Here is an 11,244-nt window from a genome sequence, read left to right on the forward strand (position 1 = left end):
TAAATACATGGTATACTAATTAAGTTTGGACTATGGTTAAATCAGAGTTGTGTTTAAAGATGGTGTTAGGTTAGGGTTAGGTTAAATATGTTAAAGTTCATTTAGAGATATTCATATAGACAAACATTAGGATTCTTATAATATTGTATTTTAATTATTATATTATTAGTATATTACAATATTATTGTATAGTTTTTTATATGTTTATTATTATGTTGTTTTTAGTTATTAATTTATTATTATATATATTAGTACTATATTGTTAATTTATTGCATATGAGGATAACTAAAATTATATTATTAGTTTATGTTTTTTTATATTATATATATGTTTATTTATTTATATAAAGCTTTAAAAGATTTACATAGAGAGTCAAAATTATTTGTTAAATATTTGTTTGGTGGATGTGAAATAAATTTCATAAGAAAATTTAAACATGCCAAATATTATGTTAACATACCTAAAAAATTGCCTAAGAAAATTCATTTAGATGGTGGATCCAATGAAATCTAGTAATAAGATGCAAAGTTTTCAAGCCAATTAGATTGGAGAAAAATAATTTCTATCATTTACAAACTTAAAAAGTATGCATCTTAACTTTATAAAAATTTAAAAAAATATATCAAAACCAAAAATCTGTAGGTCTAATTGGTGGAGAAACAATTGAATAATAACGAGTTAACAAAAATGGAGAGCAACCGATTGCAATAGTACTAGCCTAACGGCAAGTACTAATAAAATAATTAAAAAAATTTAAATTGATGAAAATTTGAACTCAACACCATCTAGATGTCTACAACATTTTTCTAGATAGATGTATTTAAGATATCTAAATTATTTCTATTTAATTTGGTAGTGAGAAGCTAAAAGTGGAGTCATTAGATTTCATTCATCAATTGTTTTTATCTACTGAAATGATATTATTTTATTTAGTTCTTGTAATGGTAAAAAATTAGGGTTTCTACAATTAGATATGGTAAAAACCATTAATTTTAGGCTTAGGGGCCATTACATTAAAGAGGGTTGAACTTAATAAATCTAGCCACAAATCAACAAGGATAGAATTGAGAAGTCTAATTAGATTCACTGCATTTTAGTTGAATGCCCTCTTTTAAGTTGAATTGTGAAAATGTTGAAATAAGGGTAAATGTGTTGGAATAGATGTAAAAATGTATGAACAATGAGCTACAATCGTCAAATTGAGCCACGAACCTGGATCCTGAGGAATGTAAATGTATTTGGATTTGTTCCTAGAAGGAGCTACTGATTTGTCAGGACCGGGATGGTGGTCGCTCTAGTCCTCCACACTTTTCACACTCCAATGGGGAATTAATTCACCAATTCTGAAGATTGCAGCTTTGTACCTGTTTCTACGCACATTAGAGAAGGGAAATAGGTTGGGAATAGGGGTTTGCCAGTCAAACCCTAGTTTGGGAATTGACCTTGAATGAAATATTATAAATACTGAAATAAATGATGGAAAGATATACCTCAGATCTGCAATGACTGATAATGATATTTTATTTCTTGAATGTAATCACATATGTTGTATGAAATGGCATGAACATGACAAAACCCTAATCACACACACATACTTGCATATGAATGATGTAATTTGCTCCACAATGATTATATGAGGGAAATACAATCTTGAAGATCTTTGGAAATACTTGATGATGAACACTTCAATGCTTGAAAGCTTGATTGCTTGAAATGGAATTGCTAGTTATGAAATTAGGTTGATCAAGTGTCTTTATATATGAGATCCTAGGTCAAATTACCGATTAGGCCAATCTCCAACAGTCATATAGAGTCACCAGTTTCATTTCCCATAGGAGTGATAGGTCACATCCTCCAATTGAAAAATGGGCCCCATTGAGGGGGACCAAGGCATTGGGCACTCTGGTCCTCCTCAATCAGGAACCAAAATTTAGGTTCAAAGAGGACACCCCTCTAGAGAGTCATTTGGTAGGTGTATATGGCATAAAAAACTGGACTTAAGGCACTGAACGAACCCGGATAGGAGATGAGTTGAAAACGTGCTAAAGTAGGGGCGCAACATGAGGTGTAAATTGGCTCAGTGACAATTTATGATGCTACATTTAGCCCCCACTTTAATGGGATTATGAGTTTATGCAAATACTTGCGGTAAAGTAGACGAAAGAGATGAAGGAGAGGAGCAATGAGGAGCACAATCACAAGGAGTATAAGACAACACTAATTTTGAGGAACTGAGCCCCCAATCTTAGGATCTTAAATCACTCAAACATATGCAAGGGCACACAAAACAAGACAAAAAAGGCAACAAAAGACAAACAAAAGACAAAAGACAAAAGGCAAAAGACACACACAAAGACTAAAAACCAAAACAAGACTTTAAGTCAACTAGTCGAAGAGACCTCGATATCAAAATGTCTCAACCACTAATATCATTCTTGAAAAATGCCATCTCAAGAACACAAGCGATCACATAAAAGAGCAAAACATGCATCATCAATGAACTACAAATAGCAAAGCTATGAGCTCATGAGAAGAAAGAGAAAGAGAGCATGGATACACACTACATGTGTTTTTCTAGGTGATCTATGAGAAGAATGATGAGAAAGGACATGGATACGCACTCTAGATGTGTTTTTATAGGTGATCCATGTTGGGGAGGATAGTAGGAATAGTCTAGTTGTGTTTTTCTAGTTCCACTCATCCTTGTGTATGTGTACAAGTGATGTCTAGTTTCAAGTATATAGCGTATTGTATAAGAGTTTGTTTCCTCTGGTTTCGAGCATGCATCAACTTGTTTAAGACATGTAATGAAAATGCAAATGCCTAGGGGTGAATGTCTGGCTTCGGGAACATCTCGTATTAGATTTTATTTGCTTTGGTTTCGAGAATGTGTAACCCCATTTAAGGCAGATACATGCCTGGTTTCGAGGACATTTTGTGTAAGAGTTTGTTTTCTCTCATTTTAGTGATGTGCACTTTTTCTAAGGCATATATCAAATGTTGTGTTTGGTTTCGGGCGTGAAGCATCTCATATAAGAGTTTGTTTTCTCTAGTTTTGAGGCTAAACACCCCATTTAAGACATGCAAAGATATGGTACATTATGGTACAAAGAGGGTGATATGTATGCCTCCCCCCCTCCTTAAGATGTCAACATAGCCCTATGTTGATATCTTAAGGAAGCTAAGAACAAGGATACCCACCTTCAACACCAAGGAGATATCCTTTAGGAAACAATGTCATAAATCCAAACTAAAGAGGGATTACTCTTATAAGCAAGGATAAGATCTTTGAAAAGAGATATCTTGCAACAAGTGTAAAGAGGATCCTTGGAGGAGAAGAGATCTTTGCTCAAAATAAATCTACCTCCAAGAGGAGTTCTTGAACAAACATAACATCTTCTACCAAAAGAAGGGAAGGAGAACATGTTGGCAAGAGACACTGCATTGTTGTTCAAATGTTATCATTGATGGCAACTAATGTCAGATATGCCATCTAGTTCAAAATTCATTCATATCGAAAGGTTGATTGAGGTCCGGTGAGGTCCGATGAGAAGAAAAGGTCATCCGACAGAGTGTACAGTGCTTTGGTTGGCAATTCATTTGTGTTGAGTATTTTATGTTGCGGATCTCAGAGATACATTATGGACATGTAATATGCCTTATTCTAGGCTTGTGGCCTCTGGTGTTGAGTCTTTTGTAAATTGGAAGATCTAGTAGATAGGTTTTTTAGTAGAACAATGTTCATCAACAGTAACATGTGAATATTCATTGTGCAGATCTTGTGGATCGAATTTGGCGGTTGTTTGTGTGTTGGAGGATGTTAAGCCAATGTGGACAGTTTGGTTTTGCCCACTTGATTGTTTTGGATCGGATTGAAACGACTTGGGTAACACGTTTCATTTGCGTGTTATGCGTTTTTTGGCCGACATGAAATAGATCTAATTTGATGTTGTAGATATATATAAGCGATTAATATGATCATTTTTGGGGTTGGTAGATGTGTGTGAAGTGTGTATGGGCAATTGTGCACAGTTTCACTTGCACAAGTGAATAATTTGTGCTCTGAAATACAACAGAATATCAGAATTGCAGAGCAAAGTATTTTGTGCTTAACCGGAACTATTTTGGCATTTGTAGATGTTATTTATCAGTTCTAACATTCCAATTATCATCTATAATCATTTGCAAGGAAGTGATCCTTCCGGGGTTGTAGCCCTTATTGTAATTTGAGCAATGAGCTCTTGGTAGTGTGCCTGAATGATGTGCATTCCCCTCATGTAATATTATTATACTTCTAACAAGGTACATTAATATTGTGGGTCTCAATCCCACCGTGGTTTTTCCCTTAACCGAGTTTCCACGTAAAAATACTGGTGTTATGGTGTTGTGGTTATTTGCTTTGTGTTTTTGCACTCTATTTTTATTCATTTGAATTAAGTGGTTTAAAGGTCAGATTAAGAATGTTAAAAATTGTAGAACACTGATTCACCCCCCCTTTTTAGTTTTCCTTGTTTCCAACAATTGGTATCAAATCCTAGTTCCTCAGAAGAAGCCTAACAGCTTGAGGAGGATCCGGGAAAGTGAATCAATGGATTTTGGTAGTCTTAAACATCAACTTGTTGTAGCACTTGAGTATCTTGATCAAGCCCAAGTAGAGGTTCGGAAAGTGAAAGTAAACCTTAAGGATGCTGAGAACTTCATTGAATCATTGAAGGATTAGTTGAACAAGTCAAGGGAGAAAAGAAAGGAACTTGTTGATAAGCTGAAGGAGAAAGAAAGTCAAAGCATCGATGAAGAAGCCCTGAAGGAAAAGACAAAAGAGTGTGAGAGACTTGCTAGAGCTAATGTTGTCCAAGAGAATGAGATGGAATCCATTGTGATGAGATTGACAAAGGAGATTGAAGAAAGGAAGAAGAATGAGGAGAAGCTTTCTTAGTCCCTTAAAGAAAAATTTGAAGAATGTTGCAGGCTTGAGAATGCGAATGGACAACTGAAGATTGACCTACAAGACTCCAGACAACATGAGGAAGATCTTGAAAGGCAAATCATTCTTATTAGATATGATCTTGATGTTGTAAATGAGTACAAGGAGAAGTTCTGGATCAACTTAACCAAGCTTGCCGAGATGCTTGCCAATCAGAAGAATCCAAATGATACTCAAGGTCTTGGATTTGAGAAGGGGGAAAGCTCCAATTCAGCATAGCAAACGAACAACTCAAGAAGGCCTCCGGTAAGGCAACCTAATGGTCATAAATTCAATGGTAATTGTTCTGTTTGCAATAAATTTGGTCACATGGTTAGTCAATGCATAAATAGGATGAATAATAATGGTCCATCTTTTACCAGTCAATGTTTCAAATGTAATAAGTATGGTCATGAGGAAAATGAATGTAGAAGTATGACGAATAACTTTCAAAATAGGATAAATGTCATATGTTATGCATGTGGTAGGTTTGGACATGTTGTTAATCAATGTAGATCAAGGGGAAATCATATGAACTTCAGACCTAGGCAAGGAAATGTTGTTTGTTATGCTTGCAACAAATCTGGTCATATTGATAAGTATTGTAGAAGTAGAAATGTGAATAGGAGAGGTTTGGAAGACAAGAACAATAATGTAAAGCCAGATGAGAAGGGAAAAGAAAACTTTGAAGAGATCAAAGATCATATGAAAAAGACTTGGGTTAAGAAGAGTGATGATAATGCAATGAATGGCTTTGCACCTGATTCTGATGTTGGAACCTCATCCGGTAACTGATCTAAGGCATTCGGCCTTGGGGGAAGTTATTGCAAATCTTACAAACCCCTTGTTTGAGATATATGCCTAATTTGGTAGGTTGGAGTGGTATGTGCGATTATCATAGATATTTTTGATGGATTTCCAGAAGAGTTTGAGCAGATTTGAAGGTTCGCAGAATATTTTTGTGAAATACGGAGTATCTGGAAGTATTAGGGAAAAGCGCATTTATTGCAATGAAAAGTTAGGCTTGCGGTGAATAAAAAGTGACTTAATCACTTCATTTGTCACATTGCGATTGAAGAGAAGAGGTTTGAAGAGCTCTGCAAGAATATTATTAGGCGAGATCAAAGTGCTAAACCGACTTCCGAATCAAAAGGTGAATCCGGTGATAAAGGTATTTAACAATAAAACCCATTTCGATTGAAGTTTGAAATTTGAAATTGGTAAGATGGTTTCATCTGGTATTGCGACTCCTTTGGTTGTTAAAATCACTGAGCGTGCTTGACCAAACTTCAAGAATCATCCCTTCATCTCTATGGAAGACGATCCAAAGAGTGCATTTTCATCGGTACCTTATGGAGTATTGTACATTGAAGACATTGGGGTTTACATGCACTATCCCATTGAGGAATTGGGAAGATCACAAATGTTGAATCTATATAATAATCAGCTATCCGACAAGAGTTTGATGTTGAAACCAGAATTTCAAGGATTGGAAAATAAGGTTTTTGTGTAGTTCGTTAGGTTTATGATGTTTTATAAAAAGGAATGGATTTGGTTCATATTGAGCCAAAAACACGACGAATTCATATGGTTGGACAAGCCCCATAAGATCACCAAGACAATTATTCAAGCTATAATAGGTCTGTGTGCATTTAGTGAGCTACCATCTTTGAAGGTTGTAAAGAATGACATTGTGACTAATGCAACCGAGTCAAATTTTGATAAATGGATGATGACAATTAACGACATCCTGGAGCATGATATTAGGTTTGCATCAATGGTGATTGGCTGTAAGATCTATTATTCCAATAGAGAAAATTGTGTCTCTGGTACTGCTATATATGTTGCCTATGAAACGATGAGAGAAAATAAGAAATATGATCTTTGTGAGTTGCTTCATAGTGAGCTCATTAAGAATATAAAGAAGATCGAGGAAAATAAGAAGCATTCATTCAAATACGAAACCATGATTCTATGTATATTTTTCTACTTTACGAGTGAGATTTTGGGTGTTGGGCAGGTGCAGTGGGCATTTGATAGACTAGTAGGAATTCAAATCCGGGAACACTTATATAATTCCAGTGACTCTAAGGTTCAGAATAATAATTTATGGGGTTATTTCAAGAATTTTTAGAAGAAAATGCATGAGAGGGAAAGAATCCCTAAGTCTATAGTAGAAAAATATCAAGACACCATCTGTTTTAAGGTAGACACAAATCAGTGTTTGATGGAAGCAGTAGAGCCCCAGATGGTATGGATTATGCCTATGGGTTATGAGGTCGAAGAACAGATTTTGAAACCATATGCACAACACCTATTGAGCAAACTGGTGGACCCTAATAAGGAAAGGTTTAGAACATACAAAGAGAAGAGCTTAAAACTACATTAACAGTTCAAGAAACCAGTTATCCAAAAGAAGGTGAGGAAGGAGGTTGAGGCTCTTACAAAGAGCATGAGGACATCAAAGGAAGCGGTCTAGAAAGATAGAGAGGAGAACATTCTCTCTGAGGAGTTGACTATGTAGAAAGAGACTAAACCGGAAGATTCTAAGCCTAAGACAAGGCAAACCAGAAGAATAGCTCCCTCCTCTGATCCTACAAAGTCTGCAAGCAAGCCCAAATATTCAATCAAGCCAGTCGGTGGTAGTGAGAAGAAGAGGAAGATAGTCAAATTTGTGACTATGGATGATGAGGAAACTAAATCAGATGAAGCAATCAAGGAGGTGAAGGCTAAAGATCTTAAAGCCACCAAAGTTGCAAAAGAGAAACCATCTGGTGGAGCCAAATCTGGTAATAAATCTAAGACATCTGAACTTGATGAGGCATTAAAGAAAGGTAAACTTGAACTTAAGGCTCCTATGTCTTTAGATCAGATTGTGAATGGGGTTGTGAAGAATGGTAACTTGAAGCCACTATTAGAGTGGTATGTTAATTTTGATGAATCCAGTAAAAGAACTTTAGAAGAAGCTATTGTAGAGTACCTTAATGTATATAGTAAGGCTCTAATTGAACTCATGTCAGCAATACCGAAGAGCTTGTATGAAATTCTGGATGCTAGGAGACAAACTGCAAATAAAGAGGATGACAGATTGAAGGAATATGTATTAGTTAGTCTATGCTTAGTAATTTCCAAGGAAGAGATAAAAGATTGCTCAAGTTAGCAAAGATTGAGTTCAGAAGTAAGTACAGAGTAAATAAAATTAAAAATTGAGAGATAATGATAAGCATGATTATGAGAGATTCTAGAAGGATTAATTAGGTTGAGTGGGATTAGGAAAAGTGATTTGTAGGAATCACATGACTAGATTAATTAATTAGAATTAATTAACTGAGTGGGTTTAGAGGAAATAATTATTGGAGGGGACTTTAGAAGAATAGGGGAATAATTAATTTATTTGATAAATTAATTATTGGACAATAGTGATGGAATTAATTAAATTAGATTTAATTAACACTGAGAAGAATAAGGATAACACAATTAAGTCAATTAATTATGTTGACAGGCTTAAATTAATTAAATATTAATTTTAGGTGTCTACAAAATGCAGAAAAGGAGAAGGTGGAGGTTAAGGTTGAAGTTAAGACTGAGGTAAAAGACACTACGGAGATAGTGAAAGGAAAGCAAGTCATTGATGATCTGAAGGTTATTCAAGGTCTGATTAACCTCGCTTCTCTGTCTCCAATTCAAAAGCTTCAACTTGCATCATTTGCTCAAGTGAAAGCCAGTGAGGATCTTCTGAAGTCTCATACAAAGGATAGTATGTTGCTAACTCTAGCAACCGGTATTTTTGAAAAATTGATGCCCTCATTTCAAAAGGATACTTCAGAAAGTCCATCCAGATAGTTAAAAAGTTTGATCAATTTTGTAAATACAAATTTTGAGTCTTTGAAAAGTCAGTTGAGGAGAAGCTTCAAAATGAATTCAATGCAAAGAGGCTCCGTAATTTGAAAAAGATGATTGCCAAAGAAAAAGTCACTTTAAATGCCTGCGTAAAGAGTATGAAAGATGCATTGTCCGAAGGTGGAAACTAATACAAATCATGCTTATCATAGTCCAAGTTCACTGTGGACATTGAGAAGAGGTCTAAGGTACATGAGGATGACCTAGAATGCATATATCATTGAGCAGTCATGAAAATCAGACGTCTGGACCATGACGGGGAGAGAATAATTGGCAGAGTTGGAGAACTTAGGAGTCTCATTACTCCTAAGTTGGACATTATGCTTAGTGCTCTCAAGAATTCTCAAGATGCTCTGGCAAACAGTGATCCGACAAACCTAAAGACAGTAGAAGCCCAAGCTTATCTTTTTAGTGGGCTGATAACAATTTTGGAGAGCTTGAAGAAGGGTTGGGATAGTCACTTGGACACATTAAAGAATTCATATGCAGACATCTTCAAATTTTTGTGAGCATGTAAGGACTATGTGTACATATGTATATAGAATTTTTGGCTTGAATTTTGGTTTATGGAACCCTACCTTTGCCATTGATGTCAAAGGGGTAGAGTAGAGGAGTGAAAAATGTTGATTTTAGGGGGAGTTTTATATTTTTGGAGTCCGACAGTCAGATTTTTGGTTGCACTGTATATATGTTGGTTTTGGTTTGACACTTAGTCATTTTTCACTAAGTGTTGCCATCAATGCCAAAGGGGGAGATTGTTGGCAAGAGACATTGCATTATTGTTCAGATGTTGTCATTGACGACAACTAATGTCAGATATGCCATCCAATTTAGAATTTATTCATACCGGAAGATTGATTGAGGTTCGATGAGAAGAATAGGTCCTCCGACAAAGTGTACAGTGCTTTGGTTGGTGATTCATTTGTGTTGAGCATTTTATGTTGTGGATCTCAAAGATGTATCATGGACATGTAATATGCCTTATTCCAAGTTTGTGGCCTCCGGTGTTGAGTCTTGTGTAAATTAGAAGATTTGGTAGACAAGTTTTTGAGTAGAACAGTGTTCATCAGTGGTAACGTGTGAATATTCATTGTGCGGATCTTGCAAATTGATTTTGGCGATTGTTTGTGTGTTCAAGGATGTTAATCCAACACGTGGGAAGCATGTGGACAATTTGGTTTTGTTCGCTTGGTTTTTTTGGATCAGGTTGAGCCAACTTGGGTAACACGTTTCATTTGCATGTTATGCATTTTGGGGATGACATGAAATAGATCTAATTTGATGTTGCAGATATATATAAGCGATTTATATGATCATTTTTGGGGTTGGTAGATGTGTGTGAAGTGTGTATGGGTGATTGTGCCTAGTTTCGCGTGCGCAAGTGAAAGATTTTTGCTCCGGAATACAACAAAATATCATAACAGACCAATGTTGCAGAGCAGAGTATTTTGTGTTTAACCAGAACTATTTTTGGCATTTTTAGATGTTGTTTATCAGTTCAGACATTTCAATTATTAACTATAATCATTTGTAAGACAGTGAGCCTTCTGGGGTTGTAGCCCTTATTGTAATTTGAGCAGTGAACTCTAGGCAGTGTGCCTAAATGCATGTGCATTCCCCTCATGTAATATTATTATACTTCTAGCAAGGTATATTAATATTGTGGGTCTCAATCCCACTGTGGTTTTTCCCTTAACCAAGTTTCCATGTAAAAATCTTGGTGCTATGGTGTTGTGGTTATTTTCTTTGTGTTTCTGCACTCTATTTTTATTCATTTGCATGAAGTGGTTTAAAGGTCAGATTAAGAATGTTAAAAATTGCAGAACATTGATTCACCCCCCCTCTCAGTGTTCCTTGTTTGGACAATAGAACAATAGTGCATACCTTCCTCCTATTGCTAGTTCAAAGGGATTCTCAATGAAGGATGACACACTTTTGACCCAATGTGAGAGGTAAGTTTATAATAGATATACATTGCCAAGTGAAAAAGGGGTTGTAGCCAAGGATGTACACCTCTTGCATGAGAGAGAATCCTTGATAAAACAACAAATTCACATAATTAATGAAATCAAATCATAAGAAAATACCCCTCAACAAAGGATAAGTGGATCCTTAGAAAGGACAAGAGAGAGAGAAATCATTTCCCCCCAAGCGCAAGGATAATGAGAAGAATTACACAACCTCTAAGGAGATATTAGACATAAGAAAATGCACAATGTACTCACATGAAGGAATACTCAATGCAATAAAATACATTAGTATATGTAAAATGCTACTCTAAAGAAGAGGTAATCTTCAAAGAGAGAAGAAAGAATTGAAATGAAAGATTACAAACTCCCTTAAGGAGAGATGAATCATAAGAGACATACCAATCCATGCA

Source organism: Cryptomeria japonica, chromosome 1 (genome assembly GCF_030272615.1).
Source record: "Cryptomeria japonica chromosome 1, Sugi_1.0, whole genome shotgun sequence".
In the NCBI taxonomy this organism is placed as follows: Eukaryota; Viridiplantae; Streptophyta; class Pinopsida; order Cupressales; family Cupressaceae; genus Cryptomeria; species Cryptomeria japonica.